Here is an 8,068-nt window from a genome sequence, read left to right as displayed (position 1 = left end):
CCTGACCTGGTAAGTCAAGTTTAAAGTTGCAGTGACATGTAACGTAACAGGTTTTTCTGAAAACCTAGAGGTCCTAGGTTCAGGTCCAAAGATATGCTTTGACTTTTTACCTTTGGGAAAGATACACGAATTCCTCACTTTGCTCAAGTGAAAATCTTCAGTTAGGGACATCCCTCAGATAAGATGTTGAATGGATCTCCCATTTTTGAGGAGAGCTGCACCTCAAGGATGCAAAAGAATCCACCACAATTAATTATCAAAAAGAGAAGGGGGAGTGGATGAATTAAATCTGTCCTGATATGCAGCTAGTACTCTTCTGTACCAGTCTTTAAACAACTCTTTTAAATTCCTAGTTTCCTCTAAATTATTTGTAGACCATTGAAAACCATTCCTTGGCCTTGAATAAGCTACATGTGTTTGCTGGTTGATTTTGTGAAAACTGAATGATGATTGTCATTTTGTCCTGCCATCGTTCTACAGACGCAGACACTCAACACCAAGTCTTACCTACCCACAAACTTCCAGTGGACACCCAAGGTGAGGCTTCCTCTAGATTTCCAGAAAGTGCCAAAAAATAGTAAAATCTGTCTTTGCAAGTTGTTTTTTTTAAATCTCGACATTACTTTAGCGTTGGGAAGTTGAACACATAAAAGACCCTTCGTCTAGATTTCCAGATAGTGCAAGCAATGTTGAAATCTGTCTTTGCAATTTTTTTTTGTTAAGATCTTAAGATTTTTTAGTGCGAGAAAATTAAACCCGTAAAAGACCCAAAATTTATCGTTGAACATTGTTTTTTTGGTATGGAGCATGTATTTATGTTGGCAGAGGAAAGTCATTTAATAACTTCAAACCATGGCCATGAATGATTTCATCATGTTTCTGAATGACTGAATAACAAAACTCTTTACTCAGAACCAAACAGCAAACTTTGATGACTGTCACCTTTCTCAAGGCAATAATGTTCTACTACTTCACTCTGCTGCTATAGGTTTTAAACCATAGCGTGGTAAACAGTTGTTTTTGTTACTGTGTTTCCCAGAAAAAGACAGGTGTGGCAGCATTGATAGACAAGGACAGCCCCCTGCCCAGAGCCGGCCCGAAGGTGACATCAGAGGGACCAGGCAAGAGGAACGGTCCCACCAAGCAGCAGAGAGCAGCAAAAGAAGCAGCAGAGACGACCAAGAGATCGTCGGAGACTGCTGAAGGACAGGAGAGAACGAGAGGTCGAAGGGCGCAGGGGAACAAAAACGAGGCCCCCAAGAAGGGGACGCAGCGGAAGAGGACTGTGGAGCCAACTGAGGAGGAGGAAAGTCCTGCAAAGAGACCGAGAACGGCAGCCAAGCCAGCAGCTAAAACAAGGTGTGGGAGTTTGGAGATGTATTTCACATTGAAGTCCAACCAGGGCTGTCTCCAAATCCCCACTCCTCCGTCCATCCCAGTATGGAAGTTTGCTTGTTGGGACAGAAAGAATTTTACCCTATCCGTCCCAAAAATTTGAACTTCATGACATGAAACTGTTGAAAATCTATTTTCATGGGCTTAAAATGTCACATTTAACAAGGAAAATCAACAACATGGGCTCCAAAACAATGAGTGGGATGGAAAAATATTTAAACCTGGAGACAGCCCTGAGTCTAAGTTGTCCGAAAATTCACAGAAAAGTTTTGTCATGTTTCCACATTGCATTGTTAACTTCAGAATGTCTATCTAAGTCTGTTGTTGCAAATTCCACTTTTCGTTACTTTGATTTTAAGTTGATCCACTGCCTGAACGTGTTATTATTATTATTATTATCATTTCAAGTTATCTTGAGTTGTTTGTATTGTAAATAGTTGACAACTTACGAACGAACATTTAGCTATTTAAGTTGACCTTTGATTTCATTTTGATCAGTTGTTCTAATTCAGTTTTTTTTTTTATGTTGGGGTCTCCCCGGCCCCCCAGGAGGCATTGAAAAACACCAGTAGGCCTGGTTAAATGAATAAACTGAACTGAAACTGAACTAAACTGTTGTGCTTTTGTGACTGAGGCATGTTGGTAATTCCAGACTCAGGGCAGAGGCAGACAGACAGGAGGAGGAGGAGGAGGAGGACAGTGGGAGTGACACAGAAGAGTCGGGTCCATCCAAGAAGCCTCGCAAGGCACCAGCAAACAGGTCAGGTTTTACCACATCCCATTTGTGTGTCCCTATTGTCGAGTAGGACCACATTCACTATACGGTTTATGGTCTGTTGATCATGCTTGCCTAGACATGCTTGCAAATACATGTTGTGCTTCCTGTTCACGAGAGAAAATAGCTGGCCAAATGTAATTTCTGCCAAAGCATTTGCTGGTTCCTTTGTTGTTCCCTGTCTTACAAGGGTTAGACATGCTTGCACATAGATAAGGCTGTTTGGTGGCAGACGGTCAGGTGCCTCTGTGCTTTTGTTTAACAAAATAAAAGGTAGAATAGCTGGCCATTTGTGAATTTCTGCCAAAAGTATTTGCTGTTTTTCCTGTGCATAACACTCAAGACTTGTTGTTCCAACTTGGTCCAGGTCTGCTGCTGCGGAACGGAGGAAATCCAATGAAAACGTGACCCCAGTCGCCACCAGAACGTCCCCCAGGAAGCAGCCAACCACACGCACATCCCCCAGGAAAGCCAGCCAATCAGGCACCAGCAGAAGTCGTGGAGCTGCCCCGCCCGCGCCCTCTGGTTCCAGGAAAGGTGCCTCTCCCCGGAAGGCACCCCCAAAAAAGGAAGTAGCTCCAGTCAAGAAGAATGTGTAAGCTGGGAATCCTATACAACATTGTAGTTGGTGTCTAGATTGGCTATCATTTGAATATCACTGGCAGGGTTCTTGCCAGTGCAGTTATGCATAGGGGGTTCCTATGCTGTGATTTGTACCTCCTCGGCTGTGATTTGTACCCCCTATGCTGTGATTTGTACCCCCTATGCAGTGATTTTTACCTCCTATGTTGTGATTTGGGTCCCTATGCTGTTCTGTTGTTTTTTGCCAAAGGAAATAGTTATAGTTTCATTTCATTAAATTTTGACCCCAAAATGAAGTGCAGAAAACAGTTTCTGGGGGGGGGGGGGTTAAGTTGTGGCATCCATTACTTTACATTTGTTCTGGCAAAAAATGTGACATGAACATGCTTTAAACTGCACCAAAACTAAGCATCCCTGTTTTGGGTTGTGTAAGATAACTGTTTCAAAATGACTGGCACTCCTAGCTATATTTGTATGCGCATGTTTTAAGAGAAACTTCTACACATATGTGTGCTTTTAGATTTCTACATTTAGATTTTAACCACTTTCAATTATGAAGAAACATTGTTTTACTACAATAGTGTAATGGTATAGTGTCCCAGGATATTGGAGTTTCTTTTGTATAGTGCCTTTTTTGAACAATGGTAATGGTTTATTTAACTGAAACTCATCGCAGCCAACATGGCTTAATTGCGAGGTTCACAGTTTCATACACTACAGGTAAAAGCAAACAACTATTTACAAGTGCCTCTAATTTACAATACATTATACATAATACAATGTTGCATTACCTGACAGACGAAACGTTAGAAGAGCCCCGCCCCTGGCAGCCTCGAACGGTGACCTCCTGAGCGACGGCGAGTCTCCAGAAAACCCCAGCACCCCGGAGGTGCCCTCTCCTGCCACGGGGAAACCAGGCAGGGCCGCAAAGGAAGCCTTGAAAAAACTGGGCAACGAAAATTCCAGTGGTGGGGACTCTCTCAATGTAAGTATTGTAGAACCCTTTACTTTGAATTGATATAACCCTGTTGCCATTACAGATGGACCTGTAAATTGCAAGCAATCAAAGTAATTCAGAGTTCTCACCAATATTTCACCTAAATATTAGAACTCAGGCAATTGTCAAATCAACTATCCTGGGCAGAAGTAACCAGAAAACCAGACTGTACATGTAGCTATGATTCCAGGCCACTTAAGACTTCAAAAAATACCTCTTACTTTGGAGTTCTCTGTGACCTTTTTAATTGGCAAATTTACTTGACTCCTAACTGTTGTTTTTTTTTTTAGATTTAATCTGGCGGTAAGAAGAAAATGTAGTGTTTGCTGTGGTTATAAGTTTGCTGTTGATACAAGTAGTAGGCGGTAGGTTTGTGGTGGTTTCACTGCAAAAAATACTGGAAATATGCCATGTTATACAGATTGATCACAACATGGACAAAAGAATCTCTCCTATTTTGCAGGTGAAAAGGGCAAGACCCAAAAGGAGACGATGATTCGTGCTGGCTACCCCATCCTCTTGTGTTACAGAGCTCTACAGAAGCATGGTCCAAATAGCTAGACAAGGTTCCTTAGCTAGTCAGTCCGAACGAGTGGTGTAACGCTTGTTCACCTTTATCCGTTGGGTAACCTATATCCGTTATTTTTAAACATAGGGTATTTGGAGATATCACGTCGACGGACGTTGGTTTCAAATTGGAATATTTTCAGTATATTGCAGTCTAAAACTACCACCCGTCGGCTTGATGTGCCTACATAAGCTGTTTTGAAAAACAACGGACATAGGTTACCCTGTGAATAAAGGTGAACTAGCATTAGGTGTAGGCTACACAAGATCACACAGCAACATATTTCTAGACCCCAACAAACATTTCCAGGTCTGTGAGAAGATGCATTGAGGCAATACCAGTCACGGACTGTTTTCCTACCTTACAGTGAAGAACAACAAAACAATGTGTACATGTATCTGACTACCCAAGAATATTTGACTGTACATAGGTAGCCTAGACGTTGTTGAACGTACAAGTATTATACATGGATTCGCACCTTACAAATTGCAACTGATGTACAGTACTGAGATATTCAGTAATCAGAAATGTTCCATGTAATTGAGAAATGAGTAACTAGCTCTAATTTTGTTATGGTAAAGTTGTTTCAAGCCTTTTGTCTAGTCTTTGTTAGTTTGTAATTGCAGGAGGGATAAATTTGTCACATGTTCACTCAATACTTGATGCATGAGGCCATGTTGATTTGATTATATGGATGACATCTTCTGGGAACTGCAGATGATAATTGAGAATGAAATATGGTTTGGCCAAAATAGTAACCTTCTTTATGAAATCTAAGTGGTCAGGAAGATTTCACTAATGGCTAAACACACAGTACAGTTTACCGAACAATAGATTCTTCATTTTTGTTCTTTCGCTTCTTTTTCTTTAACTTTGAAATAGATTTTTTGAATACTTTGACATCAGTATTCATTTCCCAGTATTTTTATGTGCGAAATTGTGGCATAAAGTCTCTAATGTTGCAGCTGCTGTGTATGATTTACAGAATGGTCCAAAACTTTTTTGGGGGGAAACGGAACTTTATAGGTGCGGATGTCATCCATATAAATATACAAAAAATGTATAATCGAATCATCAATGCCCTAATGGAGACAAAACTGCTTTTGCTTCTTTTGGTGTGTCTCAATGCCAGACATGCCATTTCATAACATAGAAGGATTATTACCACATTGTAGAAGCAATATCAGCTATTTTTGTAGACGCAGTGCTAGGTAACTGTAAAGGTAATAGTTACAATTATGGGAAGGGTAGGATGGTGGTAGTTTGATTATGTTCAGCAGAACTACTGATTGTAGGGGCTGTTTCTTAGTCATAAATTTTTTTTACACCATCACAAAAATCTTTGCATAGGTGTTCCTCTACACTTGACTGAACATTGTGAGTTGTGTTTTGTCATTAATGCAAAGCTTTCCATGTTTTGATGCAAAAAAAAGTACATTAAGCACTTCATATGTTACAATGTGCAGTTAGAGAAGTGATACTGTAACAAGATGTTTGCACCTGAAGTTGAGGTCAGCAAACATCTCTTGTTTTTATTATTGTAGCTCTTTATTTTGTACAGAGTCATTCAGAACACTGCATGTAGCTCTTTATTTTTCACAGGGTCATTCAGAAGAGTCCAATTACTTCAATTTTTTTGAATTCAACCTTGCATATAACTCATCAACAGATGGTATTTACTAAAAAGGAAAGGAGAAATCACGTGTGGGTGCCCAATCCCTATGCAGATGTTATTGTCATTTAAGATTGATTTTTTTTAAATTGTTTGGTAGTCTGTGTACAAGCAAGTGCTGTAAGTTTTGTACATCAAGTTTGTACCGTTTACAATCAGACAATGCAATCATCTTGGGAAGAACACTTCAACATCATGAGTTTGTACTAAATCAGCTCTTTGTAAAAGAATTCCAAGCTTTGGTTTAGTTCCGAAGCTCAAAAGTTTGATAGTTGTTGGTCACTTGTGATGTGAGTTTGATCCAAGTTTTCAAACATACCAACTGAATTGTTTGGCATGAAGCATTCGCTACAGGCTTTCTCTTAATAGCAAGTCCTTTTCATTGTGTACAGGTTAGAGATACCCCTGAATCCAACAAAGTGTTTTATAGAAAAATTCGGTATCTTTGCCCTTGATGTGGAAGTGGTCCCATCTAACTGCACTGTGTAGAGCACATATGTAATCCACTTGAACAGTTTGTGTTTCAGCAAGTCTTACTGTTCCATTGTTCTTTACAGTACCTCACAGGAATAAAGTTACTTCACTAATTCAAAGGTTTTCAGAGTTTTTGCTGTTTGATGGCAGTTTTATCCATACAGCCTTTTTGAGGCCTCAATGACAATCAGGTCTGGACCTGGACCTGATCCTCTGGACCTGAACCGGACCTGAATTTTCTGTACCGGTACCCACCCCTACTCTCCTTCTATTGCTTTTTACCTCCCAAACAGAAGTTATGTGGTACAACCCATTTTTACACCCAGGGAAAGATGTGTTAAGTGGCATTCCCAAGTACACAAGATCTTGCCAGGAGTCAAGCCTGTGACCCATGGCTCTTGAGTCTGCTGGCCTAGCCACATGAATGTTTGATGCCATCTATGGCTTTTTGATGTCACTTCTGGCTACAGTAATACATTTGTGTATATGATAACTCAATTCACATGCTTCTCATGGGCTAAGTGCTGGCAACAAGAGAGAAAGTGACAGTGTAGACCTCTGGCAGACAGGGTAATGTCTGCAGCTACTTTGCCAGCTGTCGCTACAGTGATATTTATTAGTTGCTTGTCAGGGCTGTCTTGGGAAAGGCACTTTACACGACTTGCGGTGGAGTGACGCCCGCCAAGCCTCGACGGCTTTTCTGTCTAATTGTGTGACAAAAACACGGATTTGGTGTGCCAATATCTGCACATTGACTTCCACCAAGAACCGTTCATTTTTTTTGTCAGGACTGTCATATGTTATTCTGGATTTGCTATATATGCAACAACAATTCATATGGTCTTAACTTGACCAACAAAAATGCCACAAACGTGGTTTTTAGTGCCGATTATATATGTGTATGTCACTAAAACATCACTGAAAATCAACAGATCAAAATCACAGGCATTCAAGCCAAAAAAGTTTATTTATGAAAGAAACATAAGTTAACACTATGTATACAGAGGAGCTCCATTTCTAAAGCAGCAATCTCCGTCCAACCTACTGCCCTTTGTGCTACCAGTTCCCATTCAAGGGTTGGAGAGGAAGATTTGCAGAACTTTTGTAACATCAACTCTCATAATTCCACCAGGTGCCATACTAATGCCACATCAAAAGGTGTTATAGGTAAATGGCAAACCTATACATTATAATAGCAACTTTGACATAATAACCAGAATTAGCTATAATAAAACAGTCAATTTCCTCACAGTTGCAACAGACAAGCATATTCTGTTCTATTCATTGACATCTATTTGTGATCGCTATATGCTAAAATTTATATTACATATTTGTTAGAAAGCCGTCACCATTGTACATGCACTGAAAAAGTAATTTTTCTCACTTAAATAATTGTACATAACGTCATGAGAAACGAGGTTTGAGACCTCACACCTTGAAATATTTACAGGTTTTTTTAAAACATTTTAAGCATTTTTTTGCAAAAGACAAGTACACATATGTATGTGTAAATCTTTTAGTTTTGTTTGATGAGGTTGAAGTGGTGTATGCTTTTAATGCTTATAGCTGTAGAGCCTGTATGGATCCCTATCAGGTTAGTCACAT

Source organism: Branchiostoma floridae, chromosome 7 (genome assembly GCF_000003815.2).
Source record: "Branchiostoma floridae strain S238N-H82 chromosome 7, Bfl_VNyyK, whole genome shotgun sequence".
NCBI lineage: Eukaryota > Metazoa > Chordata > Leptocardii > Amphioxiformes > Branchiostomatidae > Branchiostoma > Branchiostoma floridae.
Note: the sequence above shows the minus strand (reverse complement) of the source record.